At 45.2% G+C, this 18,491-nt stretch overlaps 1 long non-coding RNA gene across 1 annotated transcript in view; it reads right to left on the reverse strand.

The window, feature by feature from the left end:
* Positions 1-18,491, reverse strand: part of LOC139278807 (uncharacterized) — a 40,099-nt gene that overhangs the window by 13,924 nt on the left and 7,684 nt on the right. Inside the window, exon 2 of the long non-coding RNA XR_011596352.1 lies at positions 9,525-9,603. This is a non-coding gene — a long non-coding RNA (uncharacterized lncRNA). The remainder of the gene's footprint in view (positions 1-9,524; positions 9,604-18,491) is intronic.

The following is an 18,491-nucleotide window of genomic DNA, read 5'->3' on the forward strand; positions in this document are numbered from 1 at the left end:
GTATCTAAGACTTTGGGGGGGGGAATGATGTTATGCATGTAAACATTACCAAGGTGTAAGACTTACCACCAGGGGCACACCTGTGTGAGACCCAAGGGTCACCTGCACACCTTGGACAAGCAGGTATAAAAGGCATTCTACCATGCTGCTTCCTCACTCTGGAGTTACATTAAAGAGACCAAGGTCACAAACAGTTTGAGCTTACAATATACAGTTTTGTGGAGTTATTCTGAACATAACAGCTGCAGTGCATCTTGTACATGCTACACTGCAGCCACGGTATGCCGGTGGTGGAGGGAGTGGATGTTTAAGGTAGTGGATGGGGTGCTAAACAAGCGGGCTGCTTTGTCCTGGATGGTATCGAGCTTCTTGAGTGTTGTTGGAGCTGCACTCATCTAGGCAAGTGGAGAGTTTTCCATCACACTGCTGACTTGTGCCTTGTAGATGGTGGAAAAGCTTTGGGGAGTCAGAAGGTGAGACATTTGCCATAAAATACCCTGCCTCTGACCTGCTCTTGTAGCCACAGTATTTATGTGGCTGGTCCAGTTAAGTTTCTGGTCAATGGTGACCCCCAGGATGTTGATGGTGGGGAATTTGGTGATGGTAGTTCTGTTGAATATCTGGCACATGTGTGGCGTGAATTTACTTGGCACTTATCAGCCCCAGCCTGAATGTCATCCAGGTCTTGCTGCATGTGGACATGCACTGCTTCATATCTGAGGAGTTGCGAATAGAACTTAACGCGGTGCAAACATCAGCAAACACCCCCACTTCTGACAGCTGATGAAGCAGCTGATGATGGTTGGGCCTAGGACATTGCCCTGAGGAACTCCTGCAACGAATTCTTGGGGCTGTGATGATTTGCCTCCAACAACCACAACCACAACCATCTTCCTTTGTGCCAGATATGACTCTAGCCCATAGAGAGTTTTCCCTCTTGATTCCCATTGACTTCAATTTTACTAGGGCTCCTTAATGCCACACTCAGTCAAATGCTGCATTGATGTCAAGGGCAGGCACTCTCGCCTCACCTCTGGAGTTCAGCTCTTTTAGAACATTAACATAAGATATAGGAACAGGAATAGGCCATACGGCCCCTTGAGCCTGCTCAGCCATTCAATAAGATCATGGCTGATCTGATCATGGACTCAGCTCCACTTCCCCGCCCGCTCCCCATAACCCCTTATCCTTTAAGAAACTGTCTATTTCTGTCTTAAATTTATTCAATATCCCAGTTTCCACAGCTCTCTGAGGCAGCGAATTCCACAGATTTACAACCCTCTGAGAAAAGAAATTTCTCCTAATCTGTTTTAAATGGGTGGCCCCTTATTCTAACATCATGCCCTCTAGTTCTAGTCTCTCCCATCAGTGGAAACATCCTCTCTGCATCCACCTTGTCAAGCCCCCTCATAATCTTATACATTTCGATAAGATCACCTCTCATTCTTCTGAATTCCAATGAGTAAAGGCCCAACCTACTCAACCTTTCCTCATAAGTCAACCCCCTCATCCCCGGAATCAACCTAGTGAACCTTCTCTGAACTGCCTTCAAAGCAAGTATATCCTTTCATAAATATGGAAACCAAAACTGCACGCAGTATTCCAGGTGTGGCCTCACCAATACCCTGTATAGCTGTAGCAAGACTTCCCTGCTTTTATACTCCATCCCCTTTGCAATAAAGGCCAAGATACCATTGGCTTTCCTGATCACTTGCTGTACCTGCATACTATCCTTTTGTGTTTCAAGCACAAGTACCCCCAGGTCCCGCTGTACTGCAGCATTTTGCAATCTTTCTCCATTTAAATAATAACTTGCTTTTTGATTTTTTTTCTGCCAAAGTGCATGATCTAACACTTTCCAACATTATACTCCATCTGCCAAATTTTTGCCCACTCACTTAGCTTGTCTATGTCCTTTTGCAGATTTTTTGTGTTGTCCTCACACATTGCTTTTCCTCCCATCTTTGTATTGTCAACAAACTTGGCTACCTTACACTCAGTCCCTTCATCCAAGTCGTTAATATAGATTGTAAAAAGTTTGGGTCCCAGCACAGATCCCTGCGGCACCCCACTAGTTACTGGTTGCCAACCACAGAATCAACCATTTATCTCGACTCTGTTTTCTGTTAGTTAGCCAGCCAATCCTCTATCCATGCTAATATATTACCCCCAACCCTGTGAACTTTTATCTTGAGTATAATGTTGACTGTGTTTGGACCAAGGCTGTAATGAGGTCTGGAGCAGAGTGGTCCTGGCGGAACCCAAACTAAGCATTGGTGAGCAGGTTATTGGGGAGTAAGTTAAGCTTGATAGAACTGTCAACAACACCTTCCATGACTTTACTGATGATTGTAAGTGGATTGATAGATCGGTAATTCGCTGGATTGGATTTGTGGACAGTACATACCTGGGCCGTTTCTGTCATGTATTCAACCAGCATTGTAACCCATGTATTAACTGACCCAAGTTGTACACCGTGAGAACACTGACCACTAGGTGGGAGACACTCCTAACCTGGACCTTCAGGTATGAAAGGGGAAGCTCCACCCACCTTCATCACTTGAGTGCTAAGGAATAAAGGACAGGTCACAGACTGACCTTCTCTCAAGCATGGGCCTCGTGTGCATTTATACTGTATAGTAAGGATGTATCAATGGCGACAAGAAACTGGGATTTAAACCACGCGAGCATGGCCACGAGCAGAACAGACGAGAGGTACTGTGTTAAGAAATGGTTGGGACAGAGATTCAACATTGTTAAAGCAGCACACAGTTCTCCAGGCAGACAAGGGCAGTCAGGCATGCCCCAACATGTAGTCGAACCCAGAGGGGGAGTTCGACAGAGACAATGGCTAGCTGAACAGCGATTCACGCCATTGCAAGGGACAATGCGGCCAGTAATGGGGCCATCAACACCTGTTAATGGTGCACTCAAGGACAATAACAGGGGCAGTCAGGGACGATCAACTGGCAAGCGACCTTTTGTTTCAAACCGCAACTCATGCTGGAGGCGTGGAGGCACACACTCAGCCGGAGTTTGCAGAGATGAGCAAAATACCTGCAGAAATTGCAGAAATGGACACTGGGGGAAATTGCTGGAAGCGGAAATTCAGCGAGTTCATGTGGAGCACGTATACAGCTCTTACACCAGGACGCCACCGATAATGATGAAAGTGCTCCTCAATGGCATCCCAGTATCAATGGAGTTAGACACGGGTGCCAACAGTCCCTGATGGGTATCAAACAGTTCGAAAAGTTGTGGACATCCAAGGCCAGGAGGCCAAAATTATCGGCGATTGATGCACAGCTACGGACTTACACAAAGCAAATCATTCCGGTGCTAGGCAGCGCCATGGTAGTCGTGACCCACAAAGATTCGGAGAACAGGTTGCCACTCTGGATTGTCCCAGGGGATGGTCCCGCACTACTGGGGAGGAGTTGGCTTGCTGTCATGAACTGGAAATGGGGCGATGTCAATGCAATTTCCTCTGTGGAGCGAGTATCATGCTCACAGGTCCTGGACAAATTTGACTCATTATTTCAACCCGGCATTGGCACTTTCATGGGGGCCAAGGTAGTGATTCACATAAACCCGGACGCCAGACCAGTACACCACAAGGCCAGAGCGGTGCCGTACGTGATGCGGGAAAAGATAGAAGGCGAATTGGACCGCCTATTGAGGGAAGGCATCATCTCGCCAGTCGAATTCAGTGACTGGGCGAGCCCGATTGTGCCGGTGCTCAAGGCGGATGGGTCGGTCAGGATATGTGGCGATTACAAGGCCACCATCAATCGGGTGTCACTCCAAGACCAGTACCCGCTACCGAGAGCGGAGGACCTCTTTGCGACGCTATCCGGTGGCAAACCTTTTTCAAAATTGGACCTGACCTCAGCTTACATGACCCAGGAGCTGGCGAGTGAGTCGAAGAAGCTGACCACCATCACGACACACAAGGGGTTGTTTGAGTACAACAGATGTCCGTTCGGGATTCGCTCGGCCGCCGCGATCTTCCAACGAAATATGGAAAGCCTCCTCAAGTCGATTCCAGGGACGGTGGTTTTTCAGGACGACATCCTCATTACGGGTTACAATACTGAAGAACACCTCCGCAACCTGGAGGAGGTGCTACGCAGACTGGACCGGGTAGGTCTGCGACTGAAAAAGGCGAAGTGCGTCTTCCTAGCTCCAGAGGTAGAATTCCTGGGGATGAGGGTAGCAGCAGACGGGATCAGCCCTACTGTATCCAAGACGGAAGCGATCCAGAGAGCACCCAGACCCCGTAACACGACGGAGCTGCGTTCGTTCCTGGGGCTCCTGAACTATTTTGGTAACTTTCTTCCCAAATTGAGCACGCTGCTAGAGCCGCTACACGTGCTCCTACGCAATTTGGGTCTGGGGGGACAGCCAGGAAAGGGCTTTTAATAGAGCACGCAATTTGTTATGTTCCAACAATCTGGTAACGCTATATGACCCATGTAAGAAACTTGTGTTAATGTGCGATGCGTCGTCCTATGGTGTCGGGTGTGTGTTGCAGCATGTCAATGCCAAGGGTCAGTCACAGCCGGTAGCTTATGCCTCCAGGAGTCTGTCCCAGGCAGAAAGGGGCTACGGGATGGTAGAAAAGGAGGCGCTCGCATGTGTATATGCGGTAAAGAAAATGCACCAGTACCTGTTTGGCAGGAAATTTGAGCTGGAGACAGATCACAAACCCCTAGCGTCCCTTTTGGCCGACAACAAGGCCATAAATGCAAACGCATCGGCCCGCATACAGAGGTGGGCACTCACGTTAGCTGCCTATGACTACACAATTCGGCACAGACCGGGCACTGAAAACTGCGCCGATGCACTCAGCAGGCTCCCACTAGCCACCACTGAGGGGGCTACCGAGCATGATGCTGAGATGGTCATGGCTGTTGAAGCTTTTGGAAGCGAAGGCTCACCCGTGACAGTCCGCCAGATTAAAGTCTGGACAAATAGAGACCTGCTATTGTCTCTAGTCAAGAAATGTGTCCTGAATGGGGACTGGGCAGCCACGTACAGGGCATGCCCTGAGAAATTTAAACCATTTCACAGGCGCAAGGATGAACTCTCGATTCAGGCCGATTGCCTACTGTGGGGAAACCGCGTAGTCATGCCCCAGATGGGCAGAGAGGTGTTCATCAGAGAACTCCACAATGGGCACCCGGGCATTGTCAAGATGAAGGCAATTGCCAGGTCACACGTTTGGTGGCCAGGGATAGACGCAGATCTGGAACTTTGTGTTCGCAGGTGCAACACGTGCGCCCAGCTGGGCCGTGCGCCCAGGGAAGCCCCCCTTAGCCCCTGGCCATGGCCCGCCAAGCCTTGGTCACGCATCCATGTGGACTACGCAGGTCCTTTCATGGGGAAAATGTTTTTGGTTGTAGTAGACGCCTACTCCAAATGGATCGAGTGTGACATTTTAAATTCAAGCACATTCTCTGCCACGGTAGAAAGTCTACGGGCAATGTTCGCCGCCCACGGTCTACCGGACATCTTGGTCAGCGACAATGGCCCGTGCTTCACAAGCACTGAATTCCAGGACTTCATGGCAGGCAATGGAATTAACCATGTTAGAACGGCACCGTTCAAGCCGGCCTCAAACGGCCAGGCAGAACGAGCAGTGCAGCTAATCAAACAGGGGATGCTCAGAATCCAAGGGGGTTCCCTACAAACCCGCTTATCACGCCTCCTGTTGGCCTATAGATCCCGACCACACTCGCTCACAGGGGTTCCACCCGCAGAGCTGCTAATGAAAAGGACGCTCAAAACCCGATTATCCCTTATACACCCCACCATGAAAGAAATTGTCGAGAGCAGGCGCCAGTCACAATATCACTACCATGACAGGAATGCGAGGGCGCGATGTATTGATGTAAATTATCCTGTTTTTGTCCTCAACTACGCTGCAGGGCCCAAATGGCTCGCAGACACTGTGGTTGCCAAAGAGGGAAATAGGATTCTGGTAGTTAAACTTACCAATGGACAAATCTGCCGCAAACATGTGGATCAAACAAAAAGGAGGTTCAGCAACCCCATAGAAGAAGCAGAGGAAGAACACGATATAGAGTTCACTCCACCATAGGTGACCGAACACCGGAACCAAAGGGAGGAGAGCCCAGTCACTGTGGGCAGTCCAGACAGGCCTGAGGCACTGCAAACAGCAGACACTCAGGCCAGCGCCCAATAACCGGAGCCCCAATTCAGCCGCTCTACAAGGGAGCGTAAACCACCAGAGAGACTCAACCTGTGATCCCAATAAGACTTTGGGGGGGAGGTGATGTCATGTATTCAACCAGCATTGTAACCCATGTATAAACTGACCTAAGTTGTACACCGTGAGAACACCGACCACTAGGTGGGAGACACTCCTAACCTGGACCTTCAGGTATAAAAGGGGAAGCTCCACCCACCTTCATCACTTGAGTGCTAAGGAATAAAGGACAGGTCACAGACTGACCTTCTCTCAAGCATGGGCCTCGTGTGCATTTATACTGTGTAGTAAGGACGTATCAGTTTCCACATTGTAGCTGCACTGAAACAGCTTTGCTAGAGGCGCAGCTATTTCTGCGGCACAAGTCTGCAGCACGACAGCCGAGATGCTGTCGGGGCCCATAGCCTTTGCTGTATCCAGTGTGCTCAGCCATTTCTTGATACCATGCAGAGTGAATCGCATCGAATTGGCTAAAAACTGGCTTCTGTGGTGGTGGGGACCTCAGGAGGAGGCCAAGATGGATCATCCACTCGGCACATCTGGCTGAAGATGGTTGCCAACGCTTCAGCCTTATCTTTTTCACTCATGTGCTGAGCTCCACCATCATTGAGGGGCAAGTAACTTAATCTCAAATTCAACTCGGACAAGAATCTTAAAGAGAATGACATTATCAACTAAAACATTTTGGACAGCATGATGGCATTCTAAATGGACTTATCTAGCCGTGAAATTTTCTGTTTCCAGAATTTGTCCACAGTAGCTGGAAATCTCAGAGCCCAGACAGAAGAGCAGGACTATAGAAGGGGAGAAAACACACAAAAATATGCAAAAAACAAATCAAAAATCATAACACATTTACAAGACCCTTAACTAAGTAATTGCTGCAGAAAAATTTTAAAATAAAAATTTTAACTTACCTTTTTTGCTGGTCTTCCTACTTGCCGACATTTGAGGCTGCAATGCCTGCTTTTCTCATGCGGTTTTTTTTTCATTCCAAAAAATGGCCAAACTTAGGCATTGTGGGTTTTTTTTGCACTGCACCAGGGCTAGCTGCTTTTTGTCGATATTTTCAAAATGCCATTCTTAAGGTTTGGGGAATTTTGTGCATTTCATTTTAAGAACAAAAAAAGCACCTTTAAAGTGTTAGGCTGGTGAAATTCTAGCCCTATGTGTGTGCAAAATGTCTTCCAGGCATATTTAACATTAAATAAAAAAAATATCAAGGGTAAGTTTAGGATTTTTTTTCTTAAGTGTCATTTTATGTATTTCAGCATTTTATATACAGGTACTAGCCAATTATTACTCTGAATGAAGAAGGAAAATGGCGGCTGAAATTAATGTGAAGAAATTATGAGTGGTTTGGTAGTTTATGCTTGTCAGGCAGTGACTAGTGGGGTACTGCAAGGTTCTGTGCTGGAGCCCCAGCTGTTTACATTGTACATTAATGATTTAGATGAGGGGATTAAATGTAGTATCTCCAAATTTGCGGATGACACTAAGTTGGGTGGCAGTGTGAGCTGCGAGGAGGATGCTATGAGGCTGCAGAGTGACTTGGATAGGTTAGGTGAGTGGGCAAATGCATGGCAGATGAAGTATAATGTGGATAAATGTGAGGTTATCCATTTTGGTGGTAAAAACAGAGAGACAGACTATTATCTGAATGGTGACAGATTAGGAAAAGGAGAGGTGCAACGAGACCTGGGTGTCATGGTACATCAGTCATTGAAGGTTGGCATGCAGGTACAGCAGGCGGTTAAGAAAGCAAATGGCATGTTGGCCTTCATAGCGAGGGGATTTGAGTACAGGGGCAGGGAGATGTTACTACGGTTGTACAGGGCCTTGGTGAGGCCACACCTGGAGTATTGTGTACAGTTTTGGTCTCCTAACTTGAGGAAGGACATTCTTGCTATTGAGGGAGTGCAGCGAAGGTTCACCAGACTGATTCCAGGGATGACGGGACTGACATATCAAGAAAAACTGGATCAACTGGGCTTGTATTCACTGGAGTTCAGAAGAATGAGAGGGGATCTCATAGAAAAGTTTAAAATTCTGACGGGTTTAGACAGGTTAGATGCAGGAAGAATGTTCCCTAGGTTGGGGAAGTCACAGTTTAAGGATAAGGGGTAAGCCATTTAGGACCGAGATGAGGAGAAACTTCCTCACCCAGAGAGTAGTGAACCTGTGGAATTCTCTGCCACAGAAAGTTGTTGAGGCCAATTCACTAAATATATTCAAAAAGGAGTTAGATGTAGTCCTTACTACTAGGGGGATCAAGGGGTATGGCGAGAAAGCAGGAATGGGGTACTGAAGTTGCATGTTCAGCCATGAACTCATTGAATGGCGGTGCAGGCTTGAAGGGCCGAATGGCCTACTCCTGCACCTATTTTCTATGTTTCTATGCTTGCTAGTTTATGAATTATAGATTTGAAAAAGAATTGTGTAGGAAAGGTTTCATTAAAAAAACACCACAACCAACTCCTTAGAGGTCCCTAAAGATGAACCATTAGGTGGGTTCTCAAAAGTCAGTATTTAGTTAAATCCACATTCTCCATAGGTTAGGATAACACGTCATATTTTGTTAGTCAAAGTGATAGCAGTGTCTGTAATTCTGCTAACAGAGAGGTGATGTGGTTGCAAGTTGACCAGCTAAAACGTCTAATTGCAGAGAACTGTACCTTTTACGCAAATTAAATAAAATTGGGAGTCTTAAGCTTGAGTGTGTCTTGATTTGTACCACGTTCTCAATAATTTAAAATTATTTGCCTGGTGATTCAAATGACTAACTATTGTTCATTCATTATCAGTTACATTGAGTGGGTTGAATGAATGACCTAATCATTACTTTGTGAAACAAATTAGGAAAGTACACAAGCCGCTCCTCCCCCAACTTTGTAATATGAAATCAGTTTCTCTAAAGATGGAAAAAAGGAGCATACATTACAATGTTTACAAAGATTCTTTGTGCATTGCGTCCAGTACAAACTGTTTAATATCAGGTCACAATGATACAATCCTCCAGTATTGCTGACTGACCTTCTGTTCTGGAGAAAACACAATGCTATCTTTGGAACGCTGTATTATATAAAACAGATTTATACAAAACCCTCTTTGTCCCATTGCAGTACCCTTGCTTGAAGTACAGAGTCTTTGTAAAATGACACCATTTTTTCATTCCTAAAACCTGGAGATTGAAGTGTTCCAACAGTGTAATTCTTGACCCACCAGAACTCACTCCCCACCCCTCCCCACCCTCCAAGAATTATTTTTTATATAGCATACAGTAACTCATTACCTTTTTCTTGTCTTAAAAAGCCTTAGTAACAGGTACGTTTCATCTTTACTGCCTGGTTGTATCCATCTTTCTAGTCCAGCTGAATTGATAAGACAATAAAGATTCGCATTTTAATGGAATTTCATGGTACAATGTTTAATAGTGTGCTTAGAAAAATCATTGATGTGTTCACACTTTTTGGTAAAAATAAAAACTAATTTGTTACCAAACAAAGGCGGACATTTAGTTATATTGGACCATGCTAACTAGAGCCAATTTGACAGGGAAATAACCCACAATAAGGTGATTTAGCTCCATTAGCCACAATAAACTTTACAAATTAGACCATAGAGAATGGTTTTTCATTTCAACATTCCTGCAAATGTAGATAATAGAAGGCTCCGAAGGCAAATGTGTGGTGCTGGATGGTTAATTAACAGAATTGCCTCCCACATTCGCTTTTCTAGCTTCCCATTATTCAAGGAGACATCGAAGCTTGAATGAAGGATCTCTTCGTGTGATTCCAAAATAGAGCTTAAAACAAGTGAAAGGAAAATATTCTGATGTGCACCGACATACAATAGAGTAGATGTTCAACTTGCCACGGGGGGGTAAAACTGCCATTATGTTTTGGCCACCAGTTATAGGAAGTACCCAATTTTCATCTCAACTGGAATATCGAGTTATAGTCATCTGTATGAAAACAATTAATGAATGCTTTCATAACTGATGTCAGCAGTATACATGTGTAAGTCACTGCAGCACATCTGCCCTCTAATGTTACTCTTCGCTGTGTGACTTATCAGAGGTCTCGCTAAACATAGTGTCTTTAGCGTTGAAAAATATCCCAAGGCACTTCATAGAAGGAACAGACAAAAATGGATGCTGAGGCAGAAGAGATATTAGGAGGGGGTGACCAAAAGTTTGGTCAAAGAGGTGGGTTTTAAAGAGAGCCTTAAAGGAGGGAATTTTGGAGAGTAGGGTCTAGCTGGCTGAAAGCATGCCTACCAGGAAGGGAAGGAGCCTTTGAACGTGGTAGTGCTGCACGGCCCAGTGTACAGCACTACTCCACTCACCGCCCCGCCTGCTACTGATCGCTCCAGGAAGGAAGTGGAGTGCCTGATTTCCTTCCTGGAGCGCAACCGCCAATTTTTTGAAAAAGTTTAAAACCATTAATGTCTGGCGCTAATCTTACAAACTTTTAGCGCTCCCAAATTTCTCCCCCATAGTCTCTATTTATATTGTAACAGTTCAAGAAATAAGGTGCTGCTGGTTATAGGATTTTCATTCTACCAATAATTGAAAGAGCAGCAGAAACATTTAATAATGAATAGTTAAGCTATTATATAAAAAAAACAGTGCATGGGGGCTCACCCAAGACTTTTAGCCTAGATAGGCAGACAAAATCTAAATCTCTTCCTATCATATTTTGTGGGCGAAGGTGTAATTTGTTTATCAGATTTACAGTATTATTTTATAAATAGTGCGGTGTGATTGTAAATTCATATTTTCTCATGATTCTTGCCATAGATTTTCAGAGCTGTGGGCTGGAGGCTTATAGCTATTGCTCTAAGTCCCTACAGTATATTATACATGTATGAACGTTTGACATGGACAACAAAGGCAAAGGAGAGAGCTTTCAAGCGCCAGTTTGTAGACTACGCTACAGAGAAATTGCAGATGGTTGTTAGTTTTACAAGTGCAAATTGTAGCCATCAAGTCCATCAGTAAGTACTTTCACCATTTATTTTGCATTGCTTTGCGGGTTGAAGAGGAATTTCCCAGAGTTTTAGTTTCATCCCTGAATTAGCCTAGGTTTTTCCTCTCCCAGAGGCTTACTTAACTACTAGTGGGTGGGAGTATTAAGGACCGTGATCACGCCTCAGCTTTTCCTGTCTGTCATTTTCGTATGTTCGATGGTTCTTTTGGGTCACTTTTCTAAATCCAACTTTTAAATAAAACACTGAGGTTTGTATTCAAACTTAAGAGGAAAAAAAAATTACTTGGGGCTCATTTTTTTGAACATATGGTCTTGAGGCATTTTATTTGCACAAATGCCACCTAAACTAAGTGTCTTAATTTTTTTCCAAATAAATACTCCAATTTCATCTAGATTTGGCCTGATGAACAATTCCATAAACAGCTGGTTTAGTTTCTTGATGTGGCTCCATGATGCATCTTGAACAGCCTTAATTTGTTGCAGTAAGTGAGGAGTTGATATCTGAACGATTTTCCTGAAAGAAAGTTGATGTGAGTGACAGCACTGACACACTGCTGTGTGTGTGCAGCTCAGACATCAATGGTACCGATCACCTTGGTGCCAGTTAAAGTTTATGGGGGTTAAACTAATATGGCAGGGGGATGGGAACCTATGCAAGGAGACACAGGGACGTAAAATGGGGCAGAAGCAAAAGATAGAACGAAGAAAAGTAAAAGTGGAGGGCAGAGAAACCCAAGGCAAAAATCAAAAAGGGCCACATTACAGCAAAATTCTAAAGGGACAAAGTGTGTTAAAAAGACAAGTCTGAAGGCTCTGTGCCTCAATGCGAGGAGTATTCATAATAAGGTAGACAAATTAACTACGCAGGCAGCCATTAACGAATATGATATAATTAGGATTACGGAGACATGGCTCCAGGGTGACTAAGGCTGGGAACTCAACATTCAGGGTTATTCAACATTCAGGAAGGTTAGACAGAAAGGAAAAGGAGGTGGGGTAGTGTTGGCTGGTTAAAGAGGAAATGAACGCAATAGTAAGGAAGGACATTAGCTTGGATGATGTGGAATCTGTATGGGTAGAGCTGCGGAATACCAAAGGCAGAAAACACTAGTGGGAGTTGTGTACAGACCACTAAACAGTAGTAGTGAGGTTGGTGACAGCATCAAACAAGAAATTAGGGATGCAGCAATAAAGGTACAGCAGTTATCATGGGCGACTTTAATCTACATATAGATTGGGCTAACCAAACTGGTAGCAATACAGTGGAGGACGATTTCCTGGAGTGTATTAAGGATGGTTTTCTAAACCAATATGTCGAGGAACCAACTAGAGGGCTGGCCATCCTATACTGGGTGATGTGTAATGAGAAAGGTCTAATTAGCAATCTTGTGCGAGGCCCCTTGGGGAAGAGTGACCATAATATGGTAGAATTCTTTATTAAGATGGAGAGTGACACAGTTAATTCAGAGACTAGGGTCCTGAACTTAAGGAAAGATAACTTCGATGGTATGAGACGTGAATTGGCTAGAATAGACTGGCGAATGATACTTAAAGGGTTGATGGTGGATAGGCAATGGCAAACATTTAAAGATCACACGGATGAACTTCAACAATTGTACATCCCTGTCTGGAGTAAAAATAAAACGGGGAAGTGGCTCAACTGTAGCTAACAAAGGAAATTAGGGATCGTGTTAAATCCAAGGAAGAGGCATATAAATTGGCCAGAAAAAGCAGCAAATCTGAGAACTGGGAGAAATGTAGAATTCAGCAGAGGAGGACAAAGGGTTTAATTAGGAAGGGGAAAATAGAGAATGAGAGGAAGCTTGCTGGGAACAGAAATACTGACTGCAAAAGCTTCTATAGATATGTGAAGAGAAAAAGATTAGTGAAGACAAACGTAGGTCCCTTGCAGTCAGATTCAGGTGAATTTATAATGGGGAACAATGAAATGGCAGACCAGTTGAATAAATACTTTGGTTCTGTCTTCACGAAGGAAGACACAAATAACCTTCCGGAAATACTAGGGGACCGAGGGTCTAGCAAGAAGGAGGAACTGAAGGAAATCCTTATTAGTCAGGAAATTGTGTTAGGGAAATTGATGGGATTGAAGGCCGATAAATCCAGTGCCTGATAGTCTGCATCCCAGAGTACTTAAGGAAGTGGCCCTAGAAATAGTGGATGCATTGGTCATTTTACAACATTCAATATACTCTGGATCAGTTCCTATGGACTGGAGGATAGCTAATGTAACCCCATTTTTTAAAAAAGGAGGGAGAGAGAAAACAGGTAATTATAGACCGGTTAGCCTGACATCAGTAGTGGGGAAAATGTTCGAATCAATTATTAAAGATGCAATAGCAGCACATTTGGAAAGCAATGACAGGATCAGTCCAAGTCAGCATGGATTTATGAAAGGGAAATCATGCTTGACAAATCTTCTAAAATTTTTTGAGGATGTAACTAGTAGAGTGGACAAGGGAGGACTTTCAAAAGGCTTTTGACAAGGTCCCACACAAGAGATTGGTGTGCAAAATTAAAGCACATGGTATTGGGGATAATGTACTGACGTGGATAGAAAACTGCTTGGCAGACAGGAAGCAGAGAGTCGGGATAAACGGGTCCTTTTCAGAATGGCAGGCAGTGACTAGTGGAGTGCCGCAGGGCTCAGTGCTGGGACCCCCAGTTAATTACAATATACATCAATGATTTAGATGAAGGAATTGAGTGTAATATCACCAGGTTTGCAGATGACACTAAGCTGGGTGGCGGTGTGAACTGTGAGGAGGAAGCCAAGAGGCTGCAGGTTGACTTGGACAGGTTAGTTGAGTGGGCAAATGCATGGCAGATGCAGTATAATGTGGATAAATGTGAGGTTATCCACTTTGGTGGCAAAAACATGAAGGCAGAATATTATCTGAATGGCGGCAGATTAGGAAAAGGGGAGGTGCAACGAGACCTGGGTGTCATGGTTCATCAGTCATTGAAAGTTGGCATGCAGGTACAGCAGGCGGTGAAGAAGGCAAATGACGAGATAGCCTTCATAGCTAGGAGATTTGAGTATAGAAGCAGGGAAGTCTTACTGCAGTTGTACAGAGCCTTGGTGAGGCCTCACCTGGGATATTGTGTTCAGTTTTGGTCTCCTAATCTGAGGAAGGACTATTGAGGGAGTGCAGCGAAGATTCACCAGACTGATTCCCGGGGGCAGGACTGACATATGAAGAAAGCTTGGATCGACTCGGCTTATATTCACTGGAGTTTAGAAGGATGAGAGGGGATCTCATTGAAACATATAAAATTCTGACGGGATTGGACAGGTTAGATGCAGGAAGAATGTTCCCGATGTTGGGGAAGTCCAGAACCAGGGGTCACAGTCTAAGGATAAGGGGTAAGCCATTTAGGGACGGAGATGAGGAGAAATTTCTTCACTCAGAATTGTTAATCTATGGAATTCTCTACCGCAGAGAGTTGTTGATGCCAGTTCGTTAGATATATTCAAGAGGGAGTTAGATATGACCCTTACGGTTAAAGGGATCAAGGGGTATGGTGAGAAAGTAGGAAAGGGGTACTGAGGAAATGATCAGCCATGATCTTATTGAATGGCGGTGCAGGCTCGAAGGGCCGAATGGCCTACCCCTGCACCTATTTTCTATGTTTCTATGTTTCTATGATGGGAGGGAAGAATGCATAAGATACCAGAGTGATTGTGAATTTGGGATGGGGGGGGGGTGGAGGGGGCGGGCAGGTATTGTTATAGTGCTGGAGGAGATTACAGAGGTAGGGATTTAAACACAAGGATGAGAATTAGGTATTGAGGAGCAGAGATAGGATACGTGAGGGACAGGATACAGATGGCTAATTTGCTGTCTTTCTCAATGTATTATTTACACAAAAATAGGTTTTGAACAGAATTGTGTTGCTATTTCCAATTAATCTCCCCTTTGTCCGCAGGTATTAGCAAACAGGGTTGTTCCTGGAGGCAGTATCCCTTTAATAGGCCAGAATGTGGATGAGCTGAAGTTACAAAAGATTGGAGAATGGAGGCTTGCCAAACAGCAATGCAGTAGTTGAGTTTGGAGGTGACAAAGGCATGAAGTGAGGGTTTCAGTAGCAGATGGGCTGAGTGAGAGGGGGAGACAGATGACGTTATGAACGTGCAAATAAGCGGTCATCGTGATGGATAGAATACGGGTTTGGAGATTCAGCTTGGGGTCCAATAGAACACTGAGGTTACAAAATATCTGGTTGAAATATTCCTTGAAAGCTCCAAATACTGGAGAAAGGACGATAACTGATCACTGCTAACACAGTAAAACCCTGCGATCAAAAGCTGCAATAGGCACTATTGTGATAAAATATATTCAACTTGTTGCGTAATCAGGTTGTCCGATAATATTTAGTGCACATAATATACATTTGTATATTAAGTTTTCTAAGTATACCTCTATGTTAACTGCGTATCTATAGTACCATATACCAGTAGTACTATACACCAGTATATACAAAACACAATCTGTATTGGCGAGTAGCCTGTGACCATCCATGTATCATGACCCAGATATGTTTCACTCTGCAGAGGACAATACTGTTGTATTTTAAAGTAGATTATATAAAATGGCACTTCATTCATTTTTTTTGGACCAGGCGACACTAAAAAAAAAATACAGCACCACATTTGCCAGAGAGTTGATAATTTACTGGGGAAAGAGAATGTTATATATGTAAACGTGTATTTACTCTGCACAGCCACCAGAGGGCTCATCCACTGGATCCCATAATCCCTTGGGAGCACAGGTATTTAAGGAGGCCTCACAGATTGGAGAGGCACTCTGGAGACCTGCAATAAAAGACTACGGTCACACTTTACTTTGAGCTCACAGTGTTCAGTCTGACTCTTTCTCCATACATAACAACTGGCGATGAGATACAGATAGTGAACCCAAAAGATGCAGAGAACAGTGGGCATCCTGGAGAAATTCTCGGTGGGAGATGATTGGGAAACCTTTGTGGAGCGACTCGACCAATACTCTGTGGCCAATGAGCTAGATGGGGAAGAGAATGCTGCCAAACGAAAGGCGATCCTCCTCACCGTCTGTGGGGCATCAACGTATGGCCTCATGAAGAATCTGCTCACTCCAGCGAAACCCACGGAGAAATCGTACGCCAATTTCTGCACACTGGTCCGAGAGCATTTGAACCAGAAGGAAAGCGTTCTGATAGCGAGGTACCGGTTCTACATCTACAAAAGGTCTGAAGGTCAGGAAGTGGTGAGTTATGTCGCTGAGCTAAGACGCCTTGCAGTACATTGCAAATTTGAAGGACATTTGGAGCACATGCTCAGAGACTTGTTCGTACTTGGCATTGGCCACGAAACCATACTTCGCAAACTTTTGACTGTAGAGACCCCAACCTTGAGTAAGGCCATAACGATAGCCCAGGCTTTCATTGCCACCAGTAACAATATGAAGCAAATCTCGCAGCACACAAATACTGCTACAAGTACTGTGAACAAAGTGATGCTATTTTCAAATCGTAACGCACAGGGCAGGTCACACATACCTGCAGGTGCACGTCCGCCGTTGTCTCAGAGTGCACCATCAAGGGTGATGAATGCAAGGCCATTAACACCTTGTTGGCGCTGCGGGGGTGATCATCAGTTTCATTCATGCGATTCAAAGGGTACGTTTGCAAGGGCTGTGGAACAATGGGACACCTCCAACGAGTGTGCAGGCGAGCTGCTAATCCTGTTAAACCTGCAAACCACCATGTTGCAGAGCAGGACAGATCCATGGAGGATCACGACGAACCAGAGCCTCAGACCGAGGAGGCAGAGGTACATGGGGTGCACACATTCACCACAAATTGTCCCCTGACAATGCCGAATGTTGAACTAAATGGACTCCCGGTGTCAATGGAGCTGGACACGGATGCAAGCCAGTCCACCATGGGCAAAAAGACTTTTGAAAGATTGTGGTGCAACAAAGCCTCAAGGCCAGTCTTAACTCCAGTTCACACGAAACTAAGAACTTACACAAAAGAACTGATTCCTGTAATCGGCAGTGCTGCCGTAAAGATCTCCTACGATGGAGCGGTGCACAAGCTACCACTCTGGGTGGTACCGGACGATGGTCCCACGCTGCTCGACAGGAGCTGGCTGAGAAAGATACGCCGGAACTGGGACGATGTCGGAGCGCTTTCGCCCGCTGACGACACTTCTTGTGCCCAGGTCTTGAGCAAATTTCCTTCGCTGTTTAAACCAGGCATCAGGAAATTCCAAGGAGCAAAAGTGCAGATCCACCTAATTCCGGGAGCGCGACCCATCCATCACAATGCGAGAGCAGTACCGTACATGATGAGAGAAAGGGTAGAGATCGAACTAGACCGACTGCAAAGAGAGGGCATCATTTCACCGATTGAGTTCAACAAATGGGCCAGTCCTATCATCCCAGTCCTCAAGGGAGACGGCACCGTCAGAACCTGTGGCGATTACAAAGTAACTATCAATTGTTTCTCCCTGCAGGACCAATACCCACTACCAAAGGCCGAAGACTTCTTTGCAACGCTGGCGGGAGGAAAGACGTTCACGAAGTTGGATCTGACGTCAGCCTACATGATGCAGGAACTGGAGGAATCATCGAAGGCCCTCACCTGCATCAACACGCACAAAGATCTTTTTGTTTGGAATCCGATCAGCGGTGGCGATATTCCAGAGAAACATGGAAAGCTTACTGAAGTCGGTCTTCCAGGACGACATCTTGGTCACAGGTCGGAACACAGTCGAACATCTGCAGCACCTGGAAGAGGTTCTTAGTCAACTCAACTGCATGACGCTCAGGTTAAAATGCTTGAAGTGCAATTTCCTGGTGCCTGAAGTGGAGCTCTTGGGAAGGGGAATTGCGGCGGACGGCATCAGGTCCACCAACGCGAAGACGGAGGCGATCGAGAATGCACTGAGGCCACAGAATGTGACGGAGCTGCGGTCGTTTCTGGGACTCCTGAACTACTTTGATAACTTCTTATCGGGTCTTAGCACAGTTAGAACCACTGCATGTCTTACTACGAAAAGGGGACGAATGGGTTTGGGGCAAAAGCCAAGAAAATGCCTTTGTAAAAGCAAGAAAATTGTTATGCTCAAACAAATTGCTTGTGTTGTATGATCCATGTAAGCGTTTGGTACTAGCATGTGATGCGTCATCATATGGCGTCGGGTGTGTATTGCAACAAGTTAATGATTTCGGGAAATTGCAACCGGTTCCTTATGCATCCAGGTG

The sequence above is a fragment of the Pristiophorus japonicus genome, chromosome 13 (genome assembly GCF_044704955.1).
Source record: "Pristiophorus japonicus isolate sPriJap1 chromosome 13, sPriJap1.hap1, whole genome shotgun sequence".
In the NCBI taxonomy this organism is placed as follows: Eukaryota; Metazoa; Chordata; class Chondrichthyes; family Pristiophoridae; genus Pristiophorus; species Pristiophorus japonicus.